Source organism: Magallana gigas, chromosome 6 (assembly GCF_963853765.1).
Source record: "Magallana gigas chromosome 6, xbMagGiga1.1, whole genome shotgun sequence".
Lineage (NCBI taxonomy): Eukaryota > Metazoa > Mollusca > Bivalvia > Ostreida > Ostreidae > Magallana > Magallana gigas.
The window spans coordinates 14,381,040-14,393,585 of record NC_088858.1 but is presented as its reverse complement, the minus strand read 5'-3'; positions in this window follow the sequence as shown (position 1 = coordinate 14,393,585).

Sequence of the window (12,546 nt, the reverse complement as noted above, 5' to 3'; positions counted from 1 at the left end):
ATGCCACTCATAAACCCGGAAACCAAGGGGCGGCTTGTACAAAGGAAACATCGACAACAGGTGTGCAGGTACATGTCAAACTACCTGCAACAACATGAACATCCCGCTCGAAACAATGTCTCAAAGATATCCAAATTCATTTCCACTCCCTCTTTTCCTTTTGTATCGTTTGATCTGTAGGATAAAATAATATCCGCATGGCCTTGCATTCCCGCCAATTTGTCAAAGGGCTTTCATCTCGCAAAGGTCTCCAAAAAAACAAAGCACTGATTAATCGTTGGAAGAACCAATTGTATCGGAGTAAGTTGTAATAAGCGCGCTCAAGGCCCGGATTCTAGCTTTGGTAGTCGCTGATAAACGGAGAAGCCAATCACGCAGAAGATGAAGAGAAACATGGAGACGGTGATGATCGTGAATCTCCGTGCACAGGCTTCATCAGAGATCACGTTCTCCAACTGCTTAGAGACCCTTCTACAGCAGCGCCCAAATCCAGCATGAATGGGCACATTTAGCTCCTCGCTCACATTCAACAACCGTGAGCAGCATGTCCCTCTACAAATCTGGAACGATCCGATGGAATCCCTTCTTAAGGGAGGAGATCTTGGTCCCCGTTTCGAAGAATTGGGTTTGCTAAATGCAGGCGGTTGCCCATTTGTAACTACGGAGGAACGTCTCCTGTTACTAAACTGCTGCAACACGTCCTCACCCGCCATCCCTATGCTCGATCGTCTGCGATTTAGTAAATTGTCGTCTGCGCTGTTGAGATTGACACTAGAGCGACGACGCTGGAGAAGAATGTTGGGATTCCTCATATTTGCGCGACCGTCTGTCTCAAAGCGCTGTCGCGTGCGTGTGTAAAAGAGCGAATACGGACGGGACCCCTGTCAATTACGGATCTCCCAACAAAAAAAACCTCAGACTTATCTGTCAATGACTGGACAATATCAGCTAACTGACTCGGTAACACCTTACCGCCATAGAAATACATGCCGCATATGGATTTTATTGTCCATGCATCACCTATCATCATATCTGCATTGCTCAATAAACATAAATCTTGAAATCCTCGAAAACAACCCAGGAAATGGATAATTACAATGGAAGTCTTCATATACTTGCATTTGCACTTAAAACACGCGCCTGAAGTTAGTTTAACGCTGCAATTATACGATGAAAGGTTCCATACGGTTTTGAAGTCGTAACGACCATATAACTAACGGGCAAATAAAAGCAACGCCATAAGAACCGGAAAATATTATCTTTGATATTTTTTTCGATTTCTGTATAAATCACTCAGACGTACATCATTACTTAATCCCAGTGACGTACGTAGTGAAAGTATAAGGGTTTTACCAAGGTTTCGTATTCAATGGTTTTTGTTTGAATCAATGGAACTTGTAACTGAAGACTGTTCGTACTTATTCTTTTATAGTTTTGTTTACTTCCCGTTAGTTTATTTATGTGTTCAAAATTTTGTGAAACAAAGAACATTTTTGAAAAACAATAAAAAAGGTGTAGTGCTTATTATTTCTAAACCAACCGAAGAAAGATGTTAACATAATCTTTCACGAAAATTTTTTGTCGGGTTGCAAAGGAAATACAGAGCGCGGGTGCAAATGAAAAAAATTATCCGCATTGTTTACTGATGCATTCTTCAAAGAAAAGAAACTGTTCTATACACATAGGTTCTTTAATGTTTTAGCAACTACTACATGTAGTATGTCAAATCTTATAATTTACGGGCGCAATTTTAATATTTACCCCTTTGAGGAGGCTGGTAGGTAAAAAAAAATTAGCAATCAAATCTACTTTAAATTTTTATTAGGTTTTATTAAGTAAAGATAAAATATACTTTAGCTTTAAATTTGAAGTTTTCTAAATCTAGCTGTTTACAGACCTCTTCTTTTTAAGGAGATCAATATAGTATAAAGATGGTCACGGCCATCCAGTTCTCTTGAATTTGACTTCCTCTTGGAAAGGTTATATAGACGCATTTTTGCACATTATTTTTATTCAAAATTATTTAGCTGAGTTGACTGATTGAGAAAAAACTGTAATGCTTAGATATATATGAAATAAAAGCGTCGTTTTACAGTGTCCATATATAGAATGTAATCAATCAGATGAGCAGCTTAAAAACAAGATTTAACAGCGAACATGTAAATTAAAGTTTAATTTATTATTTGAATAAATGTATCAATTGTGCATATAAAACATGCAGTTTTTCAACAACAACAACAACAACAAAAAATGGTTTGAACGTTAATTTTTTATAATGAAAAATATTTATGCATTGGCTGTGTGTTGTTCAAACACATGGGATAATAAAAAAAATGTACCCAAGATATGTGCTATAAAATTCTTATTTTTCTTAATTCACAAAATATACTTTATTCTTTGATAAAATGAAAAACAAATCACGATAAAAATCACCAGGCCCAGTACTATAGAGAACACGGTGAATCTCCACGTGGAATCCTGATAGGAACGAGACGGTGACGTAGGTAGGGTCAGGGTGACCTCTCTTTCGTCCGTGACGTCACCGAACACCGAGGAACGCCGACGTGAAATGTTCAGCTTTTCCTGAATTTGATGTCTCTTGAACGTAGAAGAAGAACTGGAGCGACGGGAACGCCACATGATACTTGTAGCTGTAAGTACAAAATGTCGAGTAAAATAGCAGGATATTCCACATGATACTTGTAGCTGTAAATACAAGATGTCGAGTAAAATAGCAGAGTAAACCACATGATACTTGTAGCTGTAAATACAGTATATGGAGTAAAATTGCAGGGTATACCACATGATACTTGTTGCTGTAAATACAAGATGTCGAGTAAAGTAGCAGGGTATACCACATGAAATTTGAAGCTGTAAATACAAGATGTCGAGTAAAATAGCAGGGTATACCATGATACTTGTAGCTGTAAATACAAGATGTCGAGTAAAATAGCAGGGTATGCCACATGAAACTTGTAGCTGTAAATACAAGATGTCGAGTAAAATAGCAGGGTATACCACATAATTTTTGTAGCTGTAAATACAAGTTGTCGAGTTAAATAGCAGGGTATATACCAGATGATACTTGTAGCTGTAAATACAAGATGTCGAGTAAAATAACAGGGTATACCGCATGATAGCTTTAAAAACATTACATCAGGACACCACATGGCAACTCTAAATACACCACGTGAAAAAGCACAGATAAATACAACACAAAACAACACGTGAAATAGCATAGGAAACAACTTAGCAGCTAGAGGTAAATACATCATAACATTTGAAATAAGGAGGAAAAAACATCACAGCTACAGTTGTAAATCGCCACACAAACTGCAAATTTTAGCAGCAAAGGAGATTGTATTCCTGCTAATATCAAGACTAACGATTGTTCCTTTCAGAGCTGCCCTGCAAGACATACGGAAATCGCGTGCATTTAAAAAAAAGTGTTACCATTGTATATGAAATATTAAAATAAAGTTTTGTAGAGAAAAAATAAATAAATAATACCCGTATTATATGTGTGTAAAGAGGAGCGTAATTCCACTTTAACTCTTTAAAATGTCTATGATATGAAGTATTAAGAGGCATTTCGCGCAAATCCCGTATTTTGAATTAATTTAGATTATCAGATAAACATTGTACAGGTGATATAAGTGAACATCGCCTTATTCTAAAACCCAGATATGAAATAGATTTGGAAAGGCGCAATTTTTTTTATTGAACAACTGATAACCTCAACATGAAATGTATCGGTCTTGCACGTAGCATTACAACGTTCAGCATGGTTATAATACATTATTATTTGATCGTTTGAAACATGACAACAATAACAACGACAACTGAGCATCAACATTACACAAAATACTGCAGTAATTATTCGATATGTTGCATTTGCATGGGAATAGAAAGTTTGTCAAAATTTAAAGGGTGATAAAACTGATCATTTTACAATATCAATTGACGTATAATTTTGAATTAGTTTATCTCAAACACACTCATATCCACGGCTATATGGAGGGTATATTCCCCTATCAAATTACATGTATTGAATATTTTTGAGAACGATTTATGAATTATGTAGGACAATCTCTTGCGCCAGCTGCCACGGTTCAAAGATCGTTATGTTGTTAAGTGAAAGAAAACTGCCGTGAGATATATACAAACATCAGTTTATTGAAATTGAAAGCTTGGTCAATCAAGAAAATAAATATACGTGAGATGATCACAAACAAGCAAGAAAAAACTCTTTTAAACGAACATTCATTCATTGGCAGTTGTAACCGAAATATTAAAAAAAACTCAATTAATGGGTCATATAACGACATGTCCTGCTTATTAAGATTTGATTAAGCAATAGTAATTAATAAAGCCTTACCATGTGTTTTCACGAGCTTGCAGTTTACAATGGACCCCCTCGGATGCTGGTCTTCAGTTGATCAGACATGGTGAAATGATGTGATTGTCCTTTTTTCCTACATCCGCTTTTTGTTATTGTTAATCCCAATCCAGCTTCACAAGCATCAGTTGTACAGTATCGATTAATTCACCGCAAAAACCATTCAACCGTGACATCGTATTCTCTAATCGCTATTTTGCATCATCTATTTTTTTCTCAAGCGCAGAGATTGTTTTCACATTCCATTATATATTCATATCCTCTAACATGTTCCGGAGCTACTGATTTGCCGGTTGTTTTTTATTTTGGTATTTATAATTGCTTTTCCTTGTGAAGTGCTTAAATCTGAGTGCAATCAGAATAAACTCTCGACTAGATTCTCATTTCTACAGGCTATTTCGAAAGGATGAGATTTGTATCTTATCATAAATTCTTAATGCCGTCTATCCCTTAGCAATGTTCGATAACTCTAAATATTTATTTCAAAGAATAAACAGATAGACAAACTGATCAAGCGGTACCGCGAGGGTCAGCATATTCTCTACTGATTTCGGACTGGTGCCGGGCTTACAAACCTTGCCCTGGGCGTCCATCTAGGTGCCCTGTATTTTGACGTCATCATTAATGTTGCCCGAGAGACAACTCACGTTTCACGTTGATATCACTGACGTTCTAACGTTATTTTACCGAAATCAGTTAATTGAAAAGTATTTTATTCAAGTACATATAAATGCATTGAAAATGATTGAATTGCAGGCAATATGCCGTAACGTTTTTTCCTCCTATTAAATACGTTATAATAAATGATAAATAAATAAGCTAATTAATGATAACACAAGCGCACCCAGGGGGTAACTTTTATTACGATAATGCTAACATTTTAGATGAGACACCGGCGCTTGATTAGTCGAAATTTGTTTTAGATTCCAGCATCGAATCTACATTTTTCTGCTGACTCAGCAACATTTAAAGGGACATGATCAAGATTTTGGTCCAAAATTATATTTCCATTCTTAATGTTTCCAATGCTTCAGTAAAATATATTTATAATATGCAACCAAAATTTGAGTGTCATTCGTCGTGTTAAAAACGAGATACAGAGCTCACAATTCTCTGTCATGCAAACAAAGTTTTTGTTCACATTTTCAATATGAAATTAAAAACTTAATTTTTAGACCTAAAATAAAAATGATAAACGCTTGGAACTATTTACAGATGTATTTAATATGCTTGTATCGAATTAGAAGAGAGACATCAGCATAAAAAAGAATTTTTACCCGTGAACTGTATCTGCAGTCATTGTAACAATTCTACTACTGATTACTAATTTTACGCGAGTATTTTAAAATTACTCGATTCAACTGTTCTGCATCAAATTGCGAGAATACTAAATCGCGAACGCAAAATTTTCATCATATTATCATATTGTTTCAACTGTCCAAATAAAAGCTAGATGTTAAAGACTGCGATAAATGCCTTTCGCGATTATTACGCGGATATTAATTCCTAACGTTTAAAAGGTACCCACAGTATCTACCTAGCCATCTCTCAATGTACGTGTTTATAATTATATGATATTTAAAAGAAAACCATCGATTCTATGTGGAGGCATCCTACATAAAATGGTACATTTAATACTCTTGTTTTAACCAATATTCTTTTTGAGTTATCGTTCTTGTTACTATGATCGCATTCTATGCTAGAGGAACTCGTACGTTATGAAGTTCGTAATATTCAGAGTTTGAGTGTAGAAGGGTGTTACAGGGATTATTATTTCTGACTTTTCGTGGATTTATATTGTATATACTCGACACTTGTTTTCCAGTTAAGATATCTACTTTTTCTAACTGGAACCAATTAAGTATGAAGGATTAGGAATGAGTAGTGAATGTTATTATACAAATTAAATGCCCCCCCCCCCCCCCAATCCGATTTAGGAAATTTGTGGTCTTTAAACGAGTGCATGAATTTGAAAAGAGTTCTTATATTAAAATTACCATTTGTTTTCTATGAGACGTCACACACAGACCAACACACCCACCTCAGCTACAGTTCTCCTAAAAACAAATGATAATTCAAATTTGGGTTATACTAGTATCAGATTTGAACTTTGGTTTCCAATTAAATATGCAAAGGCTTATATGAATTCCATGGACTATGATCAACCGCTAAAAGGCCATATATTAAATTTCACTGAAGGTTGAGCTTTGGTTCTTCTATAATGCTCTGACGAGCGGATCGGACGATTAGCCATAACAAGACCATTGTCTAATTGCAGGGCTCCATTCCACGCTCAAGTTGTTTTGATTTCCGTGTCTCGCTTTGAACTATGGGATCGATGAGAGTTCCTAATCACTTTAGCCGCGGAGCGATGCGTTACTACGGACCTGTCACAATCAATAGCAGAAAAATGTCTCCTTCCGCCAGGGATTATAGGGTTAAGGTACGGTCAACGACGGGATCTAGTCAGCTTAGACCCTACACCCCCACCTCGCGTATGGTCTCTATCAGTCTATAATAATGATAGCATTAAATTTACGCGGACTTTTATGAGCTTTTTACTGTTTCATGAGAATTAACAAAATTGTGTTGATTTGAAAATCATAAGACACTATGATAATACATATAATGCATTTTGCAAATAAAATCAGTTGATGCATTAAAGCTATAAGTTGATTTTAAAATATTTGATATAATTGGTTTTTTTTAAATTTCTTCAGAACGTTTACCCTCTTCTTTCTTTTCATATTTAACCATTATATAAAAAGCTAACTTGTTATCTATTATAAAAATCAGACAATGTTACAAATCACTATGATGGTGTTTCGTATTTTTCTTTAACTTGACATGTGACAAATTTTGACACTTTCAAATAACATAATTATTTAGAAACGATGTTTTTATTATGTTTACATTAAAAGTCTTATGGGGTCGACTTTACTTTATTATCAAAACCGATTTGGTTTGACTTTTCCTATAGCGTCACGATCATTTCTGTCAGCTACGTCATGCATAAATTATACACCCTGCCGGTGTGAAAACTATATGATTGGTTAACTCCTATTTTTAGGCCGAGTTATCAGTATACGCTTATGCAATGCCAGAGCTGAAGGATTTCTCAGAACAGTTTATTTCCCCCCAATATTATTCATTCAAAATCGACTATCCTGTATGTTTAAATTCTGTGCTAAACTCTCTCTCTCTCTCTCTCTCTCTCTCTCTCTCTCTCTCTCTCTCTGTGTAAACGGGCGTTAAACCATAGCCTCAAGCTACGGTCCAGAGTACGGCGTTATAAAAAATATAATATTTAAAAGTTGCATGTGCTAAGCGTTCATTTCATTTAAATACCGTAAATGTATAATGCACATGTATTACCTACTAACTTGCCAGTCAAAGTGATAGGTATGAATTCCTCGATTTCTACACCTTTCGATCGGCAATCGACAGTCAATAAAAGTATTGAACGATGGTGTGAAAGAACGAGACGGAAGTGGAGAGTGCAAGGAGGTTTGTACATGTGCGTCTTCATTAGGCAAGTGTCCGATTCGTTTCTCTTCTGTTGCCCTATCACTTTCGGTGTAAATATATATACTAAAATATCCACAAACCATTTACTGCAGATTTCTTTATTTTACCTGTCTCTGAACCCCCGATCACCCGCTCCATACATGAACACTAGTTTGTTTACATACATAAAAAAATACAGTTCTTGATCCGCTTTCCGAGTACGGTTAAAGGTTGTTTAATAGGAGAAAGTTTGGGGCGGGTAAAGCTACAATTATTAACAGTAGTAAACTAAATGAAGAACTATTTAAATGGATTATTTGCACAAAATGTGGTACGGTATGATGTAAATATTTTTAAAAAGTAGTGTTATTTTTATACGCGGCAAATTGCCGTAAAGTTTTTTTGTACATGTAAGTATTGTATGCACTGTAGCTTTATATTTTCTAACCCAAAATTTATACACAGAGCTACAGCTATATATGTTATGTACCGTATGTATTGTTTTATCACAAGTGTACACTTTCGAAAAATAGCCCAATTTCGACAGTCACGAGTACCCATGTGAATTTTTCATTCTCTGATATGTTGTTGTTCTGTCCGTGCATAATTTAGTCTTAGTTAACCAGCAGCCAATCAGCGGTAAGCTGAATCCACCAATAAAAAAACTGTGGTTAAGGTGCGGTTATTGTTTATGTATGACGTAGCTGAAAAAGTTGAACGCGACGCGATCGGAAAAGTCAAACCAAATCGGTTTTAGTAATACATGTACATGTATCTCGTTTCTAGGCTGAAATGCCCTTTAAATTCAAAATTCCCTTTAAATCCCCCTAACGTTTTCATGGGATCTCTATCGGACATTTAAAATTGCCGGTTAATTTCTTTCCCCAGTGTCGGGTTCGAATCCGACCAGACCAATCGGATTAGTTTTCTTCCATTTATAAATCAAACCAATATCTATAACACCATCGTTTAGATTTTTTTAATACAGCTGTTAGAAAGAAAGTTATATTAAATAATACTACTGCGTTGTAATTAATTTTTCTTTGGTGTCTGTAATTGAATTATCGTCTTTTGTTTTACAGCTCTAAATGATATCAAACAGAGTTTGAGTTCCAAGTTTCGCTGATTTCCCGGCATAGTTTCCGTGACCAGAAATACACCGCCATAAAATTACACTTCACACGCATTTCAATGTATTATTATTACACGTAAACGACCGGTCAATTTCGGCGGAAAAGACATAAAAAATAATAAGTGGATTTTCTGACAAGGAAATTGCAAAATTCAGCAGTCTTAAAAGAGTTGAATTTCAGCATGTGTGAGATTTATCAATGTTGTTCGCTTAATCTCGTCATCATTAAAACTACACTCCATGCCAAGCGAACGTTGGAGAGAAACTTCAAGATAACTCTCTTGAACCCGATTGTCGTTACTAACGGCGATATTTCAAAGTTGCTCGGTCCGATTTTATTGCAATTAAAAGTGTTATTACTTAAACAATAAAAAGCTTTCTTTGGTGATTCATGCTGGATATGAAGGTAGCGATATTGCAGAAAAAATAGAACCATTTTAACAAGGCCTTGGACTTTCAGTAGGACGTAACTGTCTATTTCTTGCGTCAAAACAAGTTAAAAATGACGCTGGCTTCAGGTTAAATACACACCGATTGAGTAGTCTTAGCTCAAAAGCCGGACAAATCTTGTTGATTTCAAAGAGCGATGGCCTACAATGAAATAGACAGGCATACGTCACATAGCAGTTTGACACCAACTACCCAAAGTCCAAGCTAAAATGGTTCTACATGACCCGCGTTAGCGGGTTATGTAATTTTTTTCTGCAAAACAGTTAAACAGAGCTAGTCAATTTCAGTCCTATCACTTTCCCGTCAGTTTCAGCCACTGCAGATTTCGACCAATCGATAAACGGGGCGTGTAGATTTCAGTCTGGCTTTTTCTATAATATTATAAATGATTAATTTTTACATTCTAGACGCTTTTTTTATGGGAAAAAAAAACTACTACATCCTTCCCAAATAATACCCAAGAAATAATCAAGCCGTTTTCAATGTAAACGTTGAAATAAAATGTTAAGAAACACAATTATTTAAAGGGGTTCTTTAGCGTAACGCATCACAGGCACTTGTTTCTGAGAAAAAAATTTACCCTATAGTATAATAATTATACTATAGGGTAAATTTTTTTCTCAGAAACAAGTGCCTGTGTAACGCATGCATAAAGGATAGTAAAGGCAGAACAAAATCCGTGCCCCCCCTTTTCGTCGCAAATCTAAATGCAAATATTTTCGATAGTTTGTTGTTGATTAACACCGGTCCTGTTATGAAAAATGCATTTAATTAATTTCTATCGACAAAGCTGCCTGTATTCTATAAAATATTTACGACCTACTCTCAGTCTGTGCAAACAAATTAATTTTGTGAATCTTTTTTTTTTCTTTACAAAAATATTAATAATATACGGGAACAGAAATACCAGTGTTCTTAGTGTAACAATAAAATTTGATACCAGCTAGAAGCTTACAGTTGAAGCAATTCATCATAGAAAATGATTAGCAGTATTTTTATATTTTACGATGGGTTTCTTACATGTATTACCACATAAATAAGATCTGTCTGTTTTATTGCATCGATATTCAATTTTATTTTTTTTTTTACCAAAAAAGGACTATTTAAACCCCCCTAAATTATGATAAATCTATTTTACAGTCTGCAATGATAGAACAATCATCAGCACTACTTGCTGAGTTGTCTTTTTTGTGTCAAATTTTCAAACACACCAGTAGTTACATTTGTGTATATTATTGTTATATGTGGGTTTTTTTTGGTTTTAGTATTTTGTCATCGACACACAAAAATGATTTCTGTATTTCCATGTGATAATGGGACTGGAACAAACATGGAATACCACAGACCCTCTCTTTAGTGTTATTGAAGTTGATATTTCATTATTGCTCGGTAAAAAAAAAGACAAGGGTGAATATTCCACAGGTTAATTTATTGACTTCAATAACTATCAAACAGTGCTGAAAACCTTCGACGATTGGGGTAATTAGACCGATCGCAGCAATGATGTCGTCTCCGCCGGAAGTCACGACGGATGAAATCGACATTACTTTTGACTGGCGTCCCAGAAGGCCACTGCGAGAGACGAGTTAATTGGGGGTTAATTTCCTGTATTGCTGTTTTATTGTGAGTCTTATAACTTTTTGTGTTAGAGCTGTCTTAAAAGGGTCCGAACAATCGCAAACATCGATAATTGGTAGCAAACAATGCAAATGCAGTGTCCTATTTACTATTGGTGTGTTGATGGCTTTTTTGCGCAGGGAACAGTTCAGTTGCAATGCGCAGAGAAGAGTTCAGTTGCAATATCATATTAGAATTCTCTGGGGTATTTTGATACCATTTCTAAGATTTACATGCTCAATTTGTCTACATAGCTTGTCGTATTCGATCCTGTCGCATACATGAATGTGCCATGATTTCAACAGACGTTATTCATAAATAAAATACATTGATGTTCTTTCATTGAGGTAATTCTGTCTGCTATATGCTATCATTTGGGTGATAAAAGTTTTGTAATGTTTGAATTCTAAAAATAAAAGTGGATCTTATTATTTCTTTATAAATACGGAATTCAGTGCCGAAATAAAGTCACTAATTTTCTTCACATTTGAAAAGTTTGGTAATAAATATAAATAGGACTCTCTTTACATTGTTGCTATGTAACCTTGTTGCCATGGTTACATGGCATCGATTAAGAATTCAAATTAAAAGGGATTAAATATGGGTAAATGAATAAATGATGGTAAATTAAAAACTACATCGGATGTCCAGAACTAGAAGTATTTCAGTTTTTCTTACCATAGAACTTTTTGCATGCAATGCAATTACTATGCATAATGAAAATTATTAATGTTATTTGTTGCCATGGAAAGAGCTTATATATCACTTAATATTCGGCGGTTGCCATAGTAACATGTCTAAATATTGATTCATTTACTGATATTTTTTTTGGATAATTAGAAAAATTGAAAACATTTTAAATTTGAAATCTTCATTGCGCTGTTTAGCATTCTTTAGCTGATAATTGTATGACACCAAATGCTCTTAGACAAATTTTTGTCTTTTCTACTTTTTAAAAAACATCAATATATAAATGTACAGATGTGCAAAAAAAACCAGGCCCTGTGCGTGCTTGTAATGCTTAATAAAGTTTTTTCTTTAAAGAAATATTTATGAGTTTAGATTAAATTGCATCGGTTTAAATGAACACAATATAAATGGTAAATGAAAAACGTTTATATATAACAACGATGTGAAAGATGCAGAGGACAATTTTGTTTTTGAAAATCTGGTTTGAAGTCAATGCCTTTTTAATCCGCTAAATCAAATCATCTCATCAGTTCTTTGGAGAATACCAGGCGCACGAACATTAATTCCAATATGATGGGGAAAAATCAAAAGGGAATTAAACATGTTGAATATTTGGGCCTACTTGAATTTGAGCGCCTAAATTCTGAAATATATATATAAATCTTTGACTCTTAATCATTTTATTTTGCAGTAGAAGGACTAAAGAACAAACTGTAATTCTCGTAGCATTACATAAAATAAAAGCTAAAAA